The sequence below is a fragment of the Protomyctophum parallelum genome (genome assembly GCF_964188405.1).
Source record: "Protomyctophum parallelum genome assembly, chromosome: 11".
Classification (NCBI taxonomy): Eukaryota; Metazoa; Chordata; class Actinopteri; order Myctophiformes; family Myctophidae; genus Protomyctophum; species Protomyctophum parallelum.
This window is the reverse complement of record NC_139707.1, coordinates 8,656,801-8,679,300: the sequence shown is the minus strand read 5'-3', so window position 1 is coordinate 8,679,300 and position 22,500 is coordinate 8,656,801. Positions and strand designations below refer to the sequence as shown.

The 22,500-nt window shown below is 43.9% G+C and overlaps 1 protein-coding gene across 1 annotated transcript in view; it reads right to left on the bottom strand.

Annotated features, from left to right (window-relative positions):
• Nucleotides 1-22,500, bottom strand: part of LOC310867109 (polyprenol dehydrogenase-like) — a 50,190-nt gene that overhangs the window by 11,234 nt on the left and 16,456 nt on the right. The window lies entirely within an intron of this gene.

The window sequence follows — 22,500 nt, the reverse complement described above, 5'->3', positions numbered from 1 at the left end:
TGGGCAGCCCTGGTATAGATGATTATATATATATATATTCATTCCGTGGGTAAATCCCTGTAGGCTACCCACATATTGGTAGCCTATATTAGCCCAATATTGGCGTTACCCATTTCACTTGAATAATGTTGTGTGCGCACGTGCACGTGCGGAGAAAGACAGTTATTTAATGAAACGTCCTGTCTCGCTGCCGCCGTGTATAGCCTGCACGGCTATTCCTGTGTGTGTGTGTGTGTGTGTGTGTGTGTGTGTGTGTGTGTGTGTGTGCGTGCGTGCGTGGCGTGGCGAGAGAGAGAGAGATCGTGGCTTCCAGGCGTGCGTGTGCGTGTGTGCGCAATCAAAAGTACTCGGCAGTATGGCTGGCAGGCGAAATGGCGAATTCGAACGGTGTAATTGTAATAGTTTGGCACAAACCAACTACTGTCAAAGAACAATGTTGATGTAACTAAGAGATTCGCTGAGTGAGTGATATTTTATTTACAGAGATTTAGAAGGAATAAGCAAAATCGTGAGGCGAAATTTCCTCTCCTTCCTTGTTTTTTTCTCCTGCGGAGTCCGGACAGTGGACAGGACTGTCAGGGAGACTCGGAGATCAGAGCAGCACAGGCTGAGAGCTAGAAGCCAATTAAAAGACGGAGTAGTAGTTGCCAGGTTCGCGAATTGTAGTGTGTGTTGAATGGCATTTGAATGGCATTTGTGGGCTTGTGAATAAATTTTCTCACATGTAATTTGTGCTCACTTGCATAGAAGGCGAAGGCCGCAAAAAGAAAACATATAAAAATAAATAAATAAAATGATGTCCCGCATTAGTGCCTCGGTCGAAAAATGGAAACTCTGGAGGGATCATTTGGGGCATAAAGTAAGAACAGTTCAAACGCAACGACACCAAGCTATAACCCGTTGCAAGCGGGGAAGCGTCTGTGTAAGCACTCTAAGCATTCTTTTAGTTTTTTGTTGTTCTGTCCGAGTCAACCTTGTGCTGGAGTTCATGTGAGGGAACCCGAGGACACAGACGTTACTCCTCCCCTTAGCTACATCGCTGCCCCAAAGTTGGAGTGACCTTCCTATTATATTCCGGCCCGCCGAAAGTGCAGAGTCACTCCTTATCGGTCAGGAAAGAAATCTTAGAAAGGCCCGGCCCGCCACCCTCCCTCCCCTCTCCCTGTTCTTGCACCATTCCTGCTATCTGGAGGTGCTTTCACCCAGCTTAAACCCCGGAGATTAAAATAGGGTGCATTTTGCATCCCAAAACGCAGTTTATAGTTAAGGGACGCGATAAAACAACGAGCTCTGCATCCACGGGATGCACTACTGTACTGTTTTTTTATTCTAGTTTATTTTGCTAGCTTTAGTTATAATAATCATTTATTTTTCTGTTTTCTATGTGAATATAACCACATTATAACCATATAAAATGAAATGGGAGTTAAATGCTGCAATTTGTAAAAAATGGCAAAAAATTACTCCTAACGTTGTTGAAGTGTCTTTTATATAACAAAAACAATATATTCTGGCTATAGAAGCATCTGATGCATCTTATCTACTGCCCGGACTTGTCATATAACTCCTTGCTATTAGTTTCTTGTCATGTTGGAGATTAATTCATTGAAGCTTATTATTATTATTATTATTATTAGTATGCTCTTGTAAGCCTCCATGGGTGAGCTCATTCTTCATTAAAGGGGGTGAAAGTGACATGCTTTTGTGTACTAAAGAGCAAAAGGAAAAAAATCACTTACACGCCTATACAAAGTAATTAGATGATTGATGAGCTGTCTCGTCATCATCATTGAGCTCAGTTAAGCGTTGTCACCATCCTCTGTGTCCTCTGCTCACTGAGATGACCAGGTCAGGCTAGACGGCCTAAATAGCAGATATACCCACATATATGTATACCAGTATTCAAATGACAGCATGACCGATGACATATGTTTGGGTCTGGTGCTGATTCATGACCGATGACATATGTTTGGGTCTGGTGCTGATTGTCCCAAACCACCCAATATGGTGACCGACATCTATAGAACAAAGATGCCCTGATGAAGATCGTTTTTCTGGCTCAAACAGGTGCTCTGATTTGCCGGCAGTAAGTGACATCACTTACTGCAAATCCCATATATGTCAATGGGATTTGCCAGCAGATGTCACTGTTTCACTGTGTTGCCTGTTTTCATTGTAGCTCAAAAGGCCCAAAAAACCCAAAAGCCCAAAAAACCCCAAAGAAAACTTCAGACCACAGAAAATCCACTGAATGTTCAAAGTTCAGGTTTTTTGGGTGTAATTGAGGTCATAAAACCTAAAAGAAAAAAGAAAAAGAACAATAAATGAAAATGAATGTCATAAAACCTTTAAATGCAACCTGTATACGGTCGCAAACAAGAGCTGTGGTCAAGGGTGAAGGAAGGGAAAGAAAGTGACAGCAAAAAGATAAATGTGAAGGGCGTGTGAGCTGACGGTGGACAGAACACCAGAGTACATCAGATAACAGTCAGGTACACACAATGGGTCCAGACACGCATCGATCATTCCCGACACGCCCGCGGCCTCTCGAGTATATCTATCAATCTGTGTGTCGCTGGCTGCTGCCCATGTGTGGAGATCACTGATATCAGGGGAAAACTGGACCGAAATAGACTCGCTCACTGTATAAAAAAATGAAGGAAAACTCCTTCAGACCGAGACTCAAGAAAACTTTTTTATTTTCATTTCATCATGCTCATGAAGTGCTCTGTATTAAGTAATTGTATTGTCTGTATTGTTTTGTTGTATTGTCCGTTTGTCAAAAAAAAAGGAAATGCAATAAATATATTGTTTAAAAAAATAATTAAGTGCTCTGTGCTCAAAGTGCGATTAAAAGTAGTCCTATAGCAAATGTTTCAGCACAGCACTTATTGAGCATGATAAAATAAAAGGGAAAAAAAATATCGAGTTTTCCTTCATTTTTTATACAGTCTCCTGTATTCCTCTGTGTTTTTGAGACCCCCGCTCCTGTAGTGAAGTTTGAAAAAAAGGACGAAGAAAGGCGTGACAGTTTTCTCAGTTGATAACCGATCACTGTTTTTACACTTGTTGTGAGCTTGTAGATCTGCTATTTCCAGCATGCAACAAAGTCACTTATACTGGATCTCTTGTCCACTAGTCCCTTCCTAACATTTTAGTCTAGTTTTTATTTGTTGACGAAATCGTCAGTATATTTAGTCTCAGTTTTAGTCATCATAGCTTATAGTTTTCACGTAGTTTCCATTTAGTTTACGTCAGTGAAAAAAGGTAGTCCACGAAAATGTTTTCGTCTTATAGTTTTAGTCTAAACTAAATCATGTGGCAGAGCGAGGACAAGCAGAGAGACAGTGTGTGTGTGTGTGTGACGGACATTAAAGGTCCCTGAGTGACGGATGAGAGGGACAGAGGTGTGGTGTCTCTGATGGACAGAAAAGGTCCCTGAGTGACGGATGAGAGGGACAGAGGTGTGGTGTCTCTGACGGACAGAAAAGGTCCCTGAGTGACGGATGAGAGGGACAGAGGTGTGGTGTCTCTGAAGGAGAGAAAAGGTCCCTGAGTGACGGATGAGAGGGACAGAGGTGTGGTGTCTCTGACGGACAGAAAAGGTCCCTGAGTGACGGATGAGAGGGACAGAGGTGTGGTGTCTCTGATGGACAGAAAAGGTCCCTGAGTGACGGATGAGAGGGACAGAGGTGTGGTGTCTCTGACGGACAGAAAAGGTCCCTGAGTGACGGATGAGAGGGACAGAGGTGTGGTGTCTCTGATGGACATTAAAGGTCCCTGAGTGACGGATGAGAGGGACAGAGGTGTGGTGTCTCTGACGGACAGAAAAGGTCCCTGAGTGACGGATGAGAGGGACAGAGGTGTGGTGTCTCTGACGGACAGAAAAGGTCCCTGAGTGACGGATGAGAGGGACAGAGGTGTGGTGTCTCTGAAGGAGAGAAAAGGTCCCTGAGTGACGGATGAGAGTACAGCCGTCCCAGATGAACGAGCATGATACCGCGAGCCTTATCTCTCGGCCATGCCACTCATGTCTCGCTGCAGCGCTGCGTTGGTGCATGTGTGCCGCGTGTTCAGTGTTTGTGTGAGGCGCACGTGTGAAAGACGCGGAAACAAAGACGGAAAGAAAGTATAGGCCTGTGTGTGTGTGTGTGTGTGTGTGTGTGTGTGTGTGTGTGTACTGCACGTACTGTATGTGCGCCTGTCATGTCTGTCCTTTGAGTGTGTCCCCCAGGGTCCGAGCCCTCTCAGGCAGGGCGGTCATATTTAGCATGCCCACCGCGAGCGGAGCGCCATGGACCTGATCGTGCGTGCGTGGCCGTGGGGCAGATGGTGGTGCCAAGGCTGCAGCGACGCTATAACGTCTTCTGCAATGTCAAAAAGTACAAAAAGTCCTAAACTGGATAAATTGCAGCTCCGCTCTTCTGATGTTGACTCATCCGTGTCATGTCAGGGTGAGCGTGATGTACTTAGAAAGCTCAACAGGGAAATTGTGATTTCCAACACAGCTAAATCCTGAGTGTTGTAATAAAGTATAGGCCCCCAGTTTGAGGGTGGCAAAGTGCGGCACTCTGCTGCATATGAGACTCGGGGGGGGCTATAAAGCCCTTAACCCTAAACGACTTTGCCTTGTTTTAGTATTTTGAAAAACATTTTTGAATTGTTAAAATAACCAATCTACAAGCTCACAACGTGTCAGGCTATTTTAACACATTCTGTGCGTTATAGCCTATGATATAACAGGCCACGGTCACTGCCGATATTGTTTAATTACCTTTGGAGCATAACGCTGAAGTATTTGCACCTTTGATCCATGATCCATCTAATTTCCCCAGAAGCCCTGGCAAGCCATGTGGATAGGTCGATTTCCAGGTTACATTATGACAACGCGTCGACCTCGTCACCACGTCCGTGACAAAGCCGGTATTTCTTTGTCTAGTGAGGTATCTGCGGTCAAACGCATTGCGATGCATTTTTATCTATAGTGCCCAGGCCTAGTAGTATAATATGCAAGCACAGATTCTCCCACACGTCAGCACTGTGGCTTGTATTGTGAGGTTTTGAATCTTGGTGTGCATGCGAGGCGTTCCGGCATGGTGTCGGTTTGTCTGCATTATTCCTACGACAATGTGCCACATTGTGCCAGTTTGACTAATGACAGCCATAACCCTGCACGGCAAGCAAATGTTATGTCTCTCTTACACTTTATTTGGAGTCATATTATATTCAGCTGCTATATGTTTCAACGTCCCAGAGAGCCATAAACTGCACTGCCAATAAACGTTAACTTTACTGCCTTCAAACACAAGGCCCCCCCCCAGTGTGCAATAATGGACCCTCAAGGGTCTATGTTGTTTATACAGAATTACATTCACAAACACAATTGTGGCTGTGTACTGTACTTCTCTTGGGCCGCTAGGATGCAGCTAGATGGGGTTGGCTTGGGGGTTTTCACATTCTGACCTGAGATCAGATTCATACAAGGTTTCCACTGGACACACACTGGTCTGATTAACCCATTCTGACCCGAGATCAGATTCTAAAAATGTCAGTCGTTCTTCGATTTTTCAAAAATAGCAGACCTACAAGCTCATATCGCGCCACTCGGTGGCGCGATATGAGCTTGTAGATCTGCTATTTTTCAATAGCTAAAGCATAACATGATGCCGACACCAAAATGGGTGCCCGTTCAGAATGGGTTAACTACAGGCCTAGATGTGTTCTTCTCCTTCATTCATACTTCAACAAGTTATAGTCCTCCTCATCAGTGTTGATTTCGTCGACTACAACTAAGAAGAAACATGTTCGTCGATTACCTTTTTTCACTGACAAAAACTACATGGAAGCTAAATGAACAGTAAGCTATGATGACTACAACTAAGACTAAATATACTGCCAATTTCGTCAACAAATACAAACTAGACTAAAATGTTATAGGAAGGGACTAGTGGACAAGAGATCCTCCAAGTCATTTTACACTCTGTTGCATGCTGAAAATAGCAGATCTACAAGCTCACAACGCGTCGCAGTGAGCATGTAGATCGGCTATTTTCAGCAACTGTAAAAACAGTCATTACGATAGCATCAATGCCCACAAAATACATTTTAGTCGACTACATCAACTGTAGATTTAGTCGACTAAAATCTTATATTTAGTCGACTAAAACTACACTAACACTAAAACATTCCAGGTGACTAAAATGTGACTGAAACTAAATGAAAACTATTCAAGAGACTGTGACTAAAACTAAAATCTAAATTTGCTGCCAAAAACTTGACTTATTTGCTCTCTGTATCCTATAGTGGGCAAACATGAATCAACCACAAGCTATTTCACACAGCAGACAATGGCCAATCACCACCAGCCTAGATAGATTGTAATCGATTCAATACACATGAATGATTTATTTCCCACCAAACCGTTTCCCCCCCCCATTTGACAGCATCTTCCACCAAACTGCCACAACGCATCACAAAAATGACATGAACGATGTAGCAGGCGAATCAAATTAATTCATCTTATTATGATTGTTCACACGCGCAAAATTGGATGGGGAGAGCGAGAGAGAGAGAGAGAGAGAGAGAGAGAGAGAGAGAGAGATCATATCTGATAAAGTTCAGAACTTCAGACATTGTATGCACGCACGCACACACACACACACACACACACACACACACACACACACACACACACACACACACACACACACACACACACACACACACAAAGGCTGTACCCTAGCCCTTTTAGGACTCGAACCTTCGGCAGGAATCGTTTCTAAATTATTTGAAACAACATAATGTTCAGATGGGAGTCGGCGGCCAATTGCATATATTTTTTTAAAAGGTTGACCACCACTGACATAGAAACACAGGTTTTTCATAAAACTTCCCCCAAAGAAGAAGGCAGCCTATTGGGCTGTCCGAAACGTTGGTGTGTTTCCAGTCTCTGTGTCCACAATGAACTATTGGCCTACTGCAGCTACGATACCAGATTCCTTTTAGCAGATGCCAAATAATGATGACACAGCATACTGTACATGATGCGAAACCGATTATAATAGATTAGGTACATTTCATTGTACCTTCAATATTAAGACCTGCCCATGTGCTCCAGTAAAACCAAATATTGCTCCATGTCTAGTTGTCAACTCCTGAGACACACACGTTGGCGCGCAGAGATAACCCGTATGCACTTCATGAACGCTTCAGATTACAGAAAAGTAAAGAAATGCCGACACATTTTGCCAGTTAAATGTTTAAGCTGCTAAAATATGTAATTATATGCCAATACCGGAGCAGAGGCAGAGCGGTTCAGATAACAGCCGTGACCCTGGAGGAGGAGGGGGGGGTACGTTCAGATAAGTGAAGCAGGGGAAATGGAAAAGATCAACACATTTTGTCAGGGAATGGCGGCTTACATGTTTAAGCTACTAATCCATCCTGCAAGCAAAGTATAAAATAAAAAAAAGACAAAGGCTGGTTGGTTGGCTGGCTGACTGACTGACTGACTGACTGGCTGACTGGCTGGCTGACTGACTGGCTGACTGACTGACTGGCTGGCTGGCTGACTGGCTGGCTGGCTGACTGACTGACTGGCTGACTGACTGACTGACTGGCTGGCTGGCTGACTGACTGACTGACTGACTGACTGACTGACTGACTGACTGACTGGCTGACTGACTGACTGACTGGCTGGCTGGCTGACTGACTGACTGACTGACTGGCTGACTGACTGACTGACTGACTGACTGGCTGGCTGGCTGACTGACTGACTGACTGACTGACTGACTGGCCAGCCAACTTTCGTTCAACTTTGACCCATCCATCACATGGAACTATTCTTTGGGCGTAGTGATATGGACACAAAAAAATCATTGTTCCGTGTGATAGAGGGGTAAAAAATGAATGAATGTTGCACTATATGGTAGAAATAGGTCAACAATACAATTGACGCTAGTTTTGTGGATTAATTTACTTTTAATGCAAGATGGCCGGAACTACTTCATATTTCACCAAAACCAGAGCAGAACTCCCACCACGGGACTCGGGGGGGCAATCAATTAATACAGTTGCAAACACTATATTAATGGCAAGTATTTCATACAACTTAACGGACAACTTTAGTTTTTTTTTCAACCAAGAAACTAAAGTTGTCCTTTAAGTGAATGGGAGCCCCAGGCGTCAGTCAGGCCATGCAGGTCTCTAGCAGATCTCCTCCACTCCATATCCTTCAGCTGAATACAGCTCTGCTATGTGGATACCTCCATGGCACCGTGCCCAGACCTCGCATCACCGCCACCGGGCAGAAACCTTGTAACTCCATAATATATATATATATATATATATATAATATTTACCTTTTTATGTTTTTTCGTAAAATGAATGCCCTTACTTCGTCGTACAAGAGTGTCGCTACTTAAGTAGCGACAATAGCCGGCTCACAAGCTCACAAAAAAACGTGTCGCGATGCGTGAACACGATTAAACAAGAGCTTGTGTCTATAAAACGATATAACTATACATGTGTTCCCATTCTTTGAAAACGTGACACTGTCGTTGGACATACAAGGTTTTCCACCTGCATGGCCGACAGCGACGATATGCTCTCTGTTTGTGTGCCAATGTGGTGTTTTCACTTTATTAGCAGGCGGACCAAAGGAAAACCACTTAAAAGCCTCTCCCGTGGGTCTTATAACAGACACCTTTAGCCCGCTTTGGGCGGGAACTCCCTATTGGTGTTTTAAGCATTCTGTTCTACTTTATAGCTATTGAAAAATAGCAGATCTACAAGCTCATAGCGCGCCACCGAGTGGCGCGCTATGAGCTTGTAGGTCTGCTATTTTTTGAAAAGTCGTGAAAATGTGGCGCAAATCTTTGAATATATATTTCAGAGCGAACGTCTCTCCATTTTTAACTAAAGTATTGGCTTCTGGGGGGGGGGTTCCCTGGAATTACATATTTTGAGATGGGGGTCCGTGGCCCAATATAGAGATAATTCTGGGGGTCCTTGACATCAGAAAGGTTGAGCACCATTGACATACAGTATAGAAACATGGGTTTTTCAGAATTTTTTTAGGATTTAAGAAGCCTTTTTTTTTATTGTCCTCAGTCCAAAATGGGTTAAGGGCTTCACCTGCGGCTGGGTCAGTAACACCGCTCTGGGAAGCTTTAAAGTAATTGAAACTATAATGACATGCCTGCTGATGGAATGGACTGCGGTTCCGTATAAAAGACCCTTTCTAAAACAGTTTTATATTGCTCGTGGACAACATACGTATAGCTGATCTATTTATTTATTATTATTATTATTATAACATTCAGTTGACTGCAGTTTCTTCCAGCGCTGAAATGTCACTGTAAGCATAATGGAGGCAAAAGGTTATAAATAATGGTGATATTGATTTGAAGTCACACTGTGAACCCCAGATGCTATTCTGGAGTTGATTATAGGGAGGGGAGGAATGAGTATAGTATAAGCTGTATTATGCTACCCTGGATAACCACTTTCACGGCCCGTTTATGAAGTGCCAACAGGGATGAGGAGCACATTCAGCCACACAGTAAACTCACCCCCCGCTCCGCTCCGCTCCCAGGCACAACAACAAAGCCACTGGGACAATGCCTTGTGCCAGTAGCCTTCGTGCGTGCGTGCGTGCGTGCGTGCGTGCGTGCGTGCGTGCGTGCGTGCGTGCGTGCGTGCGTGCGTGCGTGCGTGCGTGCGTGTGTGCATGCGTGCATGCGTGCGTGGCTGCAGTGCCAGTGACACTTTGTGGTCAACAAACGTCAAAAAATGTGAGTCATGTATTTACAAATACAGGCATGATAATAATAGTCATTCTGTTGAAAAATGACTGTCAATTAGACTTAAATTCATATCTTACAAGAAAGAAATGACAAAACATATTATATTAGGGGTTAGAAAGGGGAAGGTCTTGCACCAGCCAGGTGGACGCACACACACGCACGCATGCACACACGCACGCACACACACGCATGCACACAGTAACAGCTTCTATCCCACAGCGGTAGTTGCACTCAATGCTGCTAAAAAATGATCTGTTGCTGCGACACATTTTAGTTTTCTCTGCTATCTTAAGTAGAATAAGGGTTTGTTGTGCGATAACAGCTGAAATGACATGTTTGTGCATTAGTGCTGCTGGGGTTGTGCAATAACAAGAAGTCATGTGTGTTTTTGTTTTAGCTTGTACAGTATGTTGTTTTGTGATATGATGCACTGATTGGTTGGCACTTTTAATTTCGTTGTACACGTTGCAATGACAAATAAAGATCTATCTATCTATCTACACGCACGCACACGCACACGCACACGCACACGCACACGCACACACACACGCACACAACATTGCTTCACACCGCTAGGCTCATATGGTTGGAGGCAAAATGTGTTATTTTCAACTTCACCGGAACTAAACTCTGTCGACAGCCAATATTGCCTGAGGCATAAATATGGAAATACATATCTGTCTCTGTGTGTGTGTGTGTGTGTGTGTGTGTGTGTGTGTGTGTGTGTGTGTGTGTGTGTGTGTGTTTGTGTGCATGCGTGCAGTGCCTGCGTGCGTGCGGTGCCTGCCTGCGTGTGTGCGGTGCCTGCCTGCGTGTGTGCGTGCCTGCGTGCGTGTCTGCCTGTATGCGGTGCATGCGTGCCTGCGTGCGTGCCTGCGTGCAGTGCGGTGCCTGTGTGCGTGCGGTGCCTGCCTGTGTGTGTGCGGTGCCTGCGTGCGGTGCATGCGTGCCTGCGTGCGGTGCGTGCCTGCGTGCGGTGCGTGCCTGCCTGTGTGTGTGCGGTGCATGCATGCCTGCGTGCGGTGCGTGCCTGCGTGCGTGCCTGCGTGCGAGCCTGCGTGCGGTGCGTGCCTGCCTGCGCTGTGGGTTTGTTTATGAGCATTTGCAGAAAAGGGCCTGAAGCTTCATTAACTTAAGCCCACATGCCGTCTAAAATCATTAGCATATTTCCACGGTTTCCACCAATAGGATTTGTTGTTCTAAAGGTCGTTCCAAGGACACGCCCATTACACCTCACACACCGTGCCCTAAAGAACAACAACAACAACATGCTGGCCAATTACGGAAGCACGCCCAGGTGCACAATTAACTCATCTCAACATATAACGGCGACAAATGCGCACGCACACACACACACACACACACGAAACTAAAAGGGTGTGAAAGCCCTGTTAGTGGTCCACTAACCTTCTGGTCAATCAACAGAGCTACGGGCAGTTGTTAAACAACAAGCTGTTGACGTGTATTAACCCATTCTGACCTGAGATCAGATTCACGCGAGGTTTCCACTGGACACACACTGGTCTGATGAACCCATTCTGACCTGAGATCAGATTCATACGAGGTTTCCACTGGACACACGCTGGTCTGACGAACCCATTCTGACCTGAGATCAGATTAAAAAAATGTCAGTCGTTCTTCGATTTTTCAAAAATAGCAGACCTACAAGCTCGTAGCGCGCCACTCGGTGGCGCGCTATGAGCTTGTAGATCTGCTATTTTTCAATAGCTAAAGCATAACATGATGCTGACACCAAAATGGGTGCCCGTTCAGAATGGGTTAACCCACATTTAGAACGCCTCAACGACTTCATGTCGGTTAATCGAATATTTTAATTACATTATTTATATATTTTATATATCACTGAATCGCCACACAACATTTGAGTAGATCTTTCATAATCGATTACATAAATTAGTCTGATTAATAACCAATATTTCATACGTCATTGTTGTACAACAATAGGCAATCTATATAAGCTATAAGGTGTCGTGCAAATTAAAAACAGCCAATCTTCAAACTCACAATGTGTAACGGTGCCACAAGTTGTGGGCTTGTAGATCTGCTATTTTCATACTTTATTTTTTTAGAATCAATCAAATCAATTAGTTTATTTATTTATTATTACAGTAAAATATATATTGTTCATTAATTAAAGATGTGGCGTAGCGGGGTGGAGTTATAGAGAAAAGGTCATGAGGTCACTGGAATGGTTAAGAGGGCTCATGAATATTCAGCAGATTTTACAGCCATCTGCCCAATACATCTAATAGTGTGTGCGTAGTGCACATGTAGGCCTGCGGGTGGTGCTAGAGGGGTTTCCCCAAACCTTTTTATTTTATTTCAAGGACCGGAATAAATCTGAGAGTGTACAAATGGAACCAAATGGACCCTTATGATCCAATTGGTTCCATTTGTACACTCTCAGAGTTACAGACCCCCACCACACGTATAAACGGTACTTTTTGGCCAAAAGGGGATTTTATTTCCACTGGGGAAAAAAATACTTTTAGTTACTCCGCTGCGCCCTCTACCGATATTGCCCAGAGAATTGCCTCATATAGAATGTTTTTCCTCTGGTGAAAAAAAATCCCTTTCTGGCCAAAAAGTACCGTTTATACGTGTGGTGGGGGGGCTCAGAGTGTGTCGGCTAAGGAAAGTAGGCTTTCTAATGACACAACCCGCCTTTGTTTTGGTGAGTAGCAAAAAACGTTATTTTTATTTACGCTAAAGACGAGAGGCTGGTCTGCATTCATGCGAGTTCCGGAAGTTGAGAGTAACATAGCTCTAAAGTCTAAATGAAACACTAGAGCTATGGACCAGAGCTAGTGCTCCACTACAATCAGCATCGTTCTCCACAGGGAACATTCATCATCATTTTCCCACCGCGGTCGAGATAGGGACAGTTAGGAACATTAACCCATTTTGACCTGAGGATGATTCTACAAATGTCTTCTAAATCCTGACAGTTTTCTGAAAAACCCTATGTTGTCAGTTGTGCTCAAAAAATGTCATGTCAAGGACCCCCAAAAATGTATGAAATTGGCCACCGACCCCCATCTGAAAATATGTTGTTCCTGCAGGAACCCAAGCAAAGATTTGAGTTAAAAACGCTCGCTCTGAAAGAATATATATTCAAAGATTTGCTCCACATTTTCACGATTCTTCAAAAATAGCAGACCTACAAGCTCGTAGCGGGGCACTCGGTGCTGCGCTACGAGCTTGTAGATCTGCTATTTTTCAATAGCCAAAGCATAACATAATGTTTAACCCATTCTGAACGGGAACCCGTACATAGCGCGCCACCGAGTGGCGCGCTATGTAGATCTGCTATTTTTGAAAAATCGAAGAACGACTGACATTTTTAGAATCTGATCTCGGGTCAGAATGGGTTCATCAGACCAGTGTGTGTCCAGTGGAAACCTCGTATGAATCTGATCTCAGGTCAGAATGTGTTAAAACACCAAAAGGGGTTCCCGCCCCAAAATGGGTTAAAAAGGGTATCTTTGAAAAACAAAGAAAAGGTCCCGTCAGACACTTGCCACAATGTTGCTCTTTATTAGGTTGACGTTTGGGTCGATTAGACCTTCATCAGGACAGACAATGTCCTGATGAAGATACTGTAGTACAGGAGGTTTTGGAAATGGAACAACACAAACATCTCCAGCCACACTTTGACTCAGGGAGCCTGGAGGAGGTGAGTGAAGTCGCATGCAGCCTGGTGGAGGTGAGTGAAGTCGCATGCAGCCTGGAGGAGGAGGTGAGTGAAGTCGCATGCAGCCTGGAGGAGGAGGTGAGTGAAGTGGCATGCAGCCTGGAGGAGGTGAGTGAATTAAGTCGCATGCAGCCTGGAGGAGGTGAGTGAAGTCGCATGCAGACAGCAACAGTAATCATAAAGACGTTAACTTTACTACTTGAACTGAAACATGAAGGGACTAATTAACTTTACAACTTGAACTGAAATATGAAGAGACTTAATGAATCAACCCTCCAGAACCCCCGAAGCTGTCCCAGTCATTGCCACAGACGGAGTCGGCACGGCGACATGTAGGAAAGACCCATGGGTTCATCAATAGCAGTAGTTTACAACACCCTCCAGGCAGCGTAAATAAACTCCATCTTGTTCACCCCGCACAAAATGCGGCATAATTGATTTGGTAAAGTGATTTGTTTTGATAAGCACTGTATGAACAGTTAATCCTTGTTAGATGAGGCACATTGCGTGCCATTTTATTTTGAGAACAGCCCAATTTACAAATAACATGTTTTTTGCATAAAATGTTTTTGCATTTGCAGTGACAAATAGTAGCCTCAGGAAAAACGAGGTTAACCCATTCTGACCGGGCACCCATTTTGGTGTTAGCATCATGTCGTGCTTTAGCTATTTAGAAATAGCAGATCTACAAGCTCATATCGCGCCACCGAGTGGCGCGATACGAGCTTGTAGGTCTGCTATTTTTGAAAAATCGAAGAGCGACTGACATGTCTAGAATCTGATCTCAGGTCAGAATGGGTTTAATCAGATCAGTGTGTGTCCAGTGGAAACCTGGTATGAATCTGATCTCTGGTCAGAATGGGTTCATCAGACCAGTGTGTGTCCAGTGGGAACCTGGTATGAATCTGATCTCAGGTCAGAATGGGTTAAACATAAAACACATTCACTCATGCAAAGAGGACACGTTGCAGTTCTCATGCACCCGCCCCGTGTCTCAGGAGAAAGTGCCCTTTTCTGTGCCATACGTTGTTTATCTCATTCATTTCTCTCTTAGCGTATCTAGCGAACCACAGCTCCTCTCTGCCCTGCTATAAATACAAAGGTTAGGCTGTAGGTTGTTGGCAAGGTCCAAGGACCTGGAATTAAATTATTTTAAGGGCAAGGACACTTTGGCCTTTTGGTGGTTGGCACAAAGGGCCAAATGCTATAGGGTATATAGCAGCGAGGCCATCAAATGATTATAAGTCTAAAGAAATAATTAATTTCACTAAAAAGGTTAAGGATGACAGGAGGAAAGAGCCAGAGGATAAGAACTGTGAAGTCAGCGGGGACGGTGTGCGCGTGGGGTATCAAGGCCACCATGGCTGCAGGGCCTTTCATATTTGAGGGGCGTATTGGGACTAAAGACATTCCTTTTTTAGTGAGGCATTTTCCTATATGGACGTTAAAGACGCCCCTCTGTGCTTCTTTTAACCCATTCTGAACGGGCACCCATTTTGGTGTTGGCATCATGTTATGCTTTAGCTATTGAAAAATAGCAGATCTACAAGCTCGTATCGCGCCACCGAGTGGCGCGCTACGAGCTTGTAGGTCTGCTATTTTTGAAAAATCGAAGAACGACTGACATTTTTAGAATTTGATCTCAGGTCAGAATGGGTTGATCAGACCAGTGTGTGTCCAGTGGAAACCTCGTATGAATCTGATCTCAGGTCAGAATGGTTTAAACCTTTTAGCTGTTTAGGTGATCACAGAATCCCGACGGCCCTTACTACTGCATGTCACACCCCCCCCCCCCCCCCCCCCCCCCCCCCCATCTCTCTCCCCATTTCCTGTCAGCCTACTGTCTGTCCCTCCATAAAATAAATAAAATAAAGGCGAAAGCCACAAAAAAAAGCTTGTAGATCTGCTATTTTTCAATAGCTAAAGTATAACGGAATGCTTAAAACACCAAAAGGGGTTCCCGCCCCCAAAATGGGTTAGTATCGCTGCTACGCAAGGCTAATATAGTGTCATCTAGGACAGACCCAGAAGATGACTACTGGTTGGCAGAAGCATACATCCGCGGCGCGGTGATTCTAGTTTAAATTCCACAAGGTTATCAAACCCTAATTGACAATACTGATTGCCAAGAAGAGGTGGTAACCACGATGCCCTTTTAAAACAACGTGAGGCCTACTGGATCCACACTCTACAAACCTTACACCCCAAAGGGCTTAATGATGAACTACTATTGAATGTTATGCTATAGAAAATGTTGATCTGAACTTCTTGTCCAGCCGGTACTATAGGCACTTTAGGTGCAATTTGTATTATATATTTTTCTTATTCTTTTCCACTCTTTCGGACAGAGTAGGATCTTACATTTGACATTTATTTGCTTATTTTACTGTATGTCTTCCTTGTATGTTGTATGGCATGACATTTTTTTTTTTTTTTTTTTAAGATATTTTTTTGCGGCTTACGCCTTTTATTGATTTTTGAAGGGACAGACAGTAGGCTGACAGGAAACGGGAGAGAGATGGGGGGATGACATGCAGTAAAGGCCGTGTTGGGTCCGGGAGTCGAACCCGCGGCACACTGCGACTGGATTACCAGTCCGGTGCCCAGACCGTTACGCTACGGCCTGGGCCATGGCATGACATTTATGTATAATTATTTTCCCCTGTATTATTGTAAACTGTTATTTTCAATGATATATTATATGAGGAATGTTCACAGAAACACTGCACCGTCAAGTCACGTGACAAGGTTCTTCACAGCTGTTATCTGTTTGATAAATTACATGCATTTTGATTGGTTGTTTACACTTCCTGAAATGTATTTAGTGACAATGTCAGCCCATTCTTGAATTAAGCCTGAGGAAGGTCGCAAGACCGAAACGTTGCTCAATTAATAAAATTGCTCTGAACTAGCAAGTGGCAGTGTGCGGATGTCCCTTCTTCCACATTGCAATACTGATTGAGAAATGTCTCACCATGAAGAATGTTTTTCAAGGCTTGTCCGAGGAAATGATACACGGCTGGGAATGATGAGGTTTGGCGGTTTGTGTCATAATGTAAAACGATAAGTGTGACACTGAGAGTACGCATACGGCTTTTGGAATATGATATGACACGTCCGGTCTGGTTGACAGCAGAGAGTCCACATTGGAAAATCTGGATCCTTCCCGATTGATATCCAGCCCGTGACACACAAACACACGCACGCACGCACGCACACACGCACGCGCGCACGGGGCAATTCCAAAATACACAGCATGGCTGCCAGGACTCCCAGGAGGGCAGCGAGAAGAGAGATATCAAACAACTTGGAAGTGGGGCTGTCACACATGCCTCTGTGAAATGAATCCATTACCCTCTCATTCAGTCTCCCTCTCCCTCTCTCTCACAACAACGCACGCACGCCACACTCGCACGCTCGCACGCACGCACAGACGCACACTAATGTGGAGCCAAGCTAACGCGAGCAAAGCATTATCATTCAGGGCACAGGCAGGTATCTGTCTGCAGTGCAACAGTCAGCCCCCACATAGCCTTGGCTAATAAGCCAGTCTCACATCACACTGCCGTGCGGACGGTACGGCACGGCTGATTCACGTCTGGCTTATTAGCCGGGCTAACCCCCCCCCCCCCCCCGCCCACCTCCTCCATGTCCCTCATGATTCACACTGGCTGCCAATTACAAAAAGGAGTTATCAATTCCAGCGCCGCCCCCGTCTGGGCGAGATCCTTCATCATCAAAGGAAGATACTTCAATGACAACCTGCAGCTACACTTTTAGAGCCCGCGACCCAAAAGAGAGATTATGGCAGATGTTTGAAGTGAGAATAGCCGATCTACATAAGCAAGGTCATACATCGGCTATTTTCACTACACTTCTTAACGTTTGTTTTCTAATTTCTTCGATGTTTCGCTCCCATTCACTTCATTGTTTAGCGATCAGAAAGAAATAATCTAGAGAGCTGTCCGTGGTTTTGACCAGATGGTGATTGGAGAATATAAATATTCTCTATGTTCATAATATACAATTAATACTCTTTATTTTTTCGCTTTAACATGTTCTCCAATTTCAATGCAACCAACAACTGTTATACATTCCGAGCAGTTCCTATAGCAAACCAACTGCTTAGATATTTCTAGGGAGTAACACTGATAAGTGAGGACAAGGTCAGAAGGCCTCTCTGAGCAATGGGCAGATGCCGCCGCAAGTGTATGTTATACCACTGCAGCACTTCCTTGTTTCTCAGGAGTTTCACCTTATCAGGTCAAGACACTTCGCTACATCCATCAATGGGGCCAGTCAAGAGCTAGCTCCCAGTTTAGGCTGGTTGCTGGCTCGGCTCCTTGCCAGTTGTCTCCCATTATGTTTAGAACCTGTCAACTTGAAGGGATTGTGTCATTAAAAAAAAGGTTTTGGAATTGTTCTTGTTTTTTTTAGGTTTTCTAATCTCAATTGCACCCAAAAAACATGAACTTTTAACATTCAGTAGATTTTCTGTGATCTGGGGTTTTCTGGCTCGAACAGGTGCTCTGATTTGCCGGCAGTAAGTGACATCACTTACTGCAAATCCCATATATGTCAATGGGATTTGCCAGCAGATGTCACTGTTTCACTGTGTTGCCTGTTTTCATTGTAGCTCAAAAGGTCCAAAAAACCCCAAAGAAAACTTCAGACCACAGAAAATCCACTGAATGTTCAAAGTTCAGGTTTTTTGGGTGTAATTGAGGTGATAAAACCTAAAAGAAAAAATAAAAATAAAAATAAATGAAAATGAATGTCATAAAACCTTTAAGACCCACCCATCAGCTAATTCTGTGCCTAGATATACCCAATGAATGTGCATTTATTCCTCATGTCGCCTCAACCCCTCTTCCACAGAGAGAGCTTGAATCGTTCATCACTTGTATACATTTTAACTTGGAATAAATGTACCATTAGACCAGACTTTCTCCAGTGTGATTTAATTTCTCATCTTGTGCTTAAATATAATCTCCGATCAATGGCTATATATATACTTCTGTCTTCATTTCTGACTTCAACATGCCTCTCGCCCGGAACATTATTAAAGGTATATTCAGTGATTTCACTCAAAAAACCTTAGGTTTCGTTTTTGGCTGTGGGACCCAGCCTTTCGCAGTGGTGGAAAATAACGAAGTACAATTACTTCGTTACTGTACTTAAGTACACGTTTTGAGAATTTGTACTTTTATTTACTATTTTTATTTTGCTGTACTTTTACTTTTACTTCGTTACATTTACAATTAAAAAATCGTACTTTTAATCCGCTACATTAAAATTGGACACCTTTCGTTACTCGCTACACATTTCCGCGCAAAATATGCGAAATATGCGGGGCTCGCTTGATCGCCTCACTCATTCGTTCACATCAAGGGGCTGCTTCAAAACGCCACTGAGAAACTTCCACTGACATGAATAGCGGAGGGGCGGAGCTTCGCGCCAGTTCAGTCTCTATCCTTTTAATACTCTATGGTTCACATTCACGCAGAAGCATGTGTGTGCGGTCCGGTGAAAAAGACGAAAAAGATGCGCTGCATCTGCTGATTATATTGCAGTTCTGTTTTCGTCACATACACAGCTTAACGTCAGGAACGTTACACTCACCGATCCAGGTGATTGCAATAATAATCACTGTAGGCCTAGTGCATTGCATGTAAACGTCTGTCAAACGGGATGGTTGTTAAAGTTGATATCGGTTTTAACTTTCTCCCCCAATAATGTAATCCACATTTGTGCATAGGCCTATAGCCTACTGTAGGCTTTTTTGACTAGATTTAGAAGACATTTTCAAGCTCTTGCTACTGAAATGACCGATCATTTTTATGGAGAAATCATTTACATGCATCTCAATGGGAGACAGTTTGCCCTCACAGAGTGGAGTGGATGGGGCTTAAATAGTGAAGGACTAATTATAATGCGTGAATTCACAACAAAGCATGTTGTACTTTTTACTTGTACTTTGTACTTGTACTTTGTAATTTTTACTTTTATACTTAAGTACATTTTACACCGGGTACTTTTTGTACTTTTAATACATTTAATTTGAGGTACTTTTGTACTTTTACTTAAGTAACTTTCTCAATGGGTACTTTGTACTTTTACTTAAGTAATTTTCAAGTAGAGAATCAGTACTTCTACTTAAGTAAAATATGTTTGTACTTTTTCCACCACTGGCCTTTCGTCCAATCAGGATAGAGAGTCAAAAACGAAACCTAAGGTTTTTTGACCCCCAGGGGTTAACTGGGGACAGGGAGGAACTCCTTATATGGCCAGCACACTCTATAGTAGGGAGGATTATCACAACAAAACAAAAAAATAAGTGATATTTGAATTAAGTGAAATCACTGAATATACCTTTAACGCTTCTAGAGAGACTTTATCGTAATGATCGCAAGGTAAAGCAAAGAAACATCATGCCTCCCTGGTTTTTGTACGGAACGGAAGCCCCCCCGGCTTTCAGAGTAAAAGCTGCCATATCTGCCTCGAGTAGTACCCCCAGCTTCTATTTTGAAAGAAATCCCGGTGCTGATTGTGTTTTAACCCATTCTGACCGGGCAGCCATTTTGGTGTTAGCATCATGTTATGCTTTAGCTATTTAAAAATAGCAGATCTACAAGCTCATATCGCGCCACCGAGTTTTCATCAGACCAGTGTGTGTCCGGCGGAAACCTCGTATGAATCTGATCTCAGGTCAGAATGGGTTAATAACCCCCACTGCCTACAGTATAATTATACGGCTGTGAGCGGCTGGGTTGCGCTTCATAACTGCATTCCCCCCAATGGGACCAGTAGGTCCACATTACATTATCTATAGCACACACAGGGAGCAGCAGGCTGCCAGCTGGACCCACTGCCCACAGCGTGGAGCCCAGCCAGGACAGGCAGGCTACCCAACAGGAATTATTGCATAAATATAACCTGGAATGAGTAGGGAGCTGAGCTATGTTCATGCCATGTAGAGTTGGACTTAGTATAACATTTTGGCTTTGTCTGTTTTTGTCTTTTTTTTCCTCCTTGTTTTTTTTTTTTTTTTTTTTTCCGTGTTGTCTGTTTTCTGTTTTTGCTTTTGGTTTGTTTAATTTTCTATTCTTCTATAAATGTAATTTGTTTGTTTTGTTTATATGTTGATTGTTATGCATATCTTCAACAGTATATTGGAATACGTTGAGATAAGGATAGGCACTAATACGCTTTAAGCTTCTGCCTATGCCTTTTGTGTAATGTCTCCCTCTCTGAAAGATCGAAATAAACTATTCATTCATTCATAAACTATTCATTCAAGGGGCTTGCTCCTCGTTAGTATGGGTGTAGCCTCGGTACCTGCAGGCTTTCATTTTTGTTGGTGCAAAAATTGAAAGCCTGGAGGAACGCATTGGCCGCTCTGGTCTAAAAGTGTGAGTCAACCCTTCCGGGTGGGCGTCGCTCCAAATGATGTGACGTATAGCGCTGCACTAGGGCGGGGGGAGAGGAGGGGCCGGGGTTGACGGACAGATCAATGAGATCCAATCAGGGCGTGCGCAAATCTGAGCCGCGACCCGCCCCTCTAGACCAGAAACCTTAACACGTTAGCTCAGGCTAGTATGGGTGCAACAACGGTTTATCCAACTAATACCGGGTTGATTCTCAACCTGTCGCTGTCCACTGTGTCCAGTGTCCACTGTCCACTGTGTCCAGTGTCCACTGTCCACTGTGTCCAGTGTCCACTGTGTCCAGTGTCCACTGTGTCCAGTGTCCACTGTGTCCAGTGTCCACTGTGTCCAGTGTCCAGTGTCCACTGTGTCCACTGTGTCCAGTGTCCACCACCCACCAGCAGCACCAAGCTCAGTCTGGTCCTATAGTCCACCACCATGCAGCAGCAATTAACCCATTCTGACCTGATGTCGAAATAAAAACAAAGCGTTGGCTCTGAAATAATATATATTCAAAGATTTGTGCAGCATTTTTACGATTTTTCAAAAATAGCAGACCTATACAAGCTCGTAGCGCCCCACTCGGTGGCGCGCTATGATCTTGTAGATCTGCTATTTTTCAATAGCTAAAGCATAACATAACGCTTAGTTAAAACACCAAAAGGGGTTCCCGTCCAGAATGGGTACTCTCATGGGTACTCTCTGTCTGCGCTCGGCCAAAACCACTCAAACGCTAAAATCTAAAAAGGCTGAACAACAGGGCCTGGGCCGTGGCTCAGTGGTCCAGGCACCTTGGCTGGTAATCCAGTCTGGCAGTGTGCCGCGGGTTCGACTCCTGATCCCAACGGCCCCTACTGCATGTCACCCCCCCCCCCCATCTCTCTCCCCATTTCCTGTCAGCCTACTGTCTGTCCCTCCATAAAATAAATAAAATAAAGGCGAAAGCCACAAAAAAACATAAAAAAAAGACACGCTATTCTATTTGTTGACGACAAGTCAACGAGACGAGTGACGTCATGCATGCGCCAGACACTGTAAAATGGCGCCCCCTGCTGGCGGATTAAAATATGAACTATTTTTAAATGAAGATGTCGCATGTGTTTTACATTTTAGAATGAAGTTATAGAGGGCAAGTATAATGTTTTTTTTTAAGCCATATAAATCTTATTATCACCCAGGGTTCCTTTTAAAAAATAGCAGATATATGAGCTTGTATAGATCTGCTATTTTTCAACAGCTAAATTATTTTAACCCATTCTGACCGGGCACCCATTTTGGTGTCAGCATCATGTTATGCTTTAGCTATTTAAAAATAACAGATCTACAAGCTCATATCGCGCCACCGAGTGGCGCGATACGAGCTTGTAGGTCTGCTATTTTTGAAAAATCGAAGAGCGACTGACATTTTTAGAATCTGATCTCAAGTCAGAATGGGTTCATCAGACCAGTGTGTGTCCGTCGGAAACCTCGTATGAATCTGATCTCAGGTCAGAATGGGTTAAATAAGGGGAAGCACCACTAAAAGGGCTTCCCGTCCTGAATGGGTCGATGC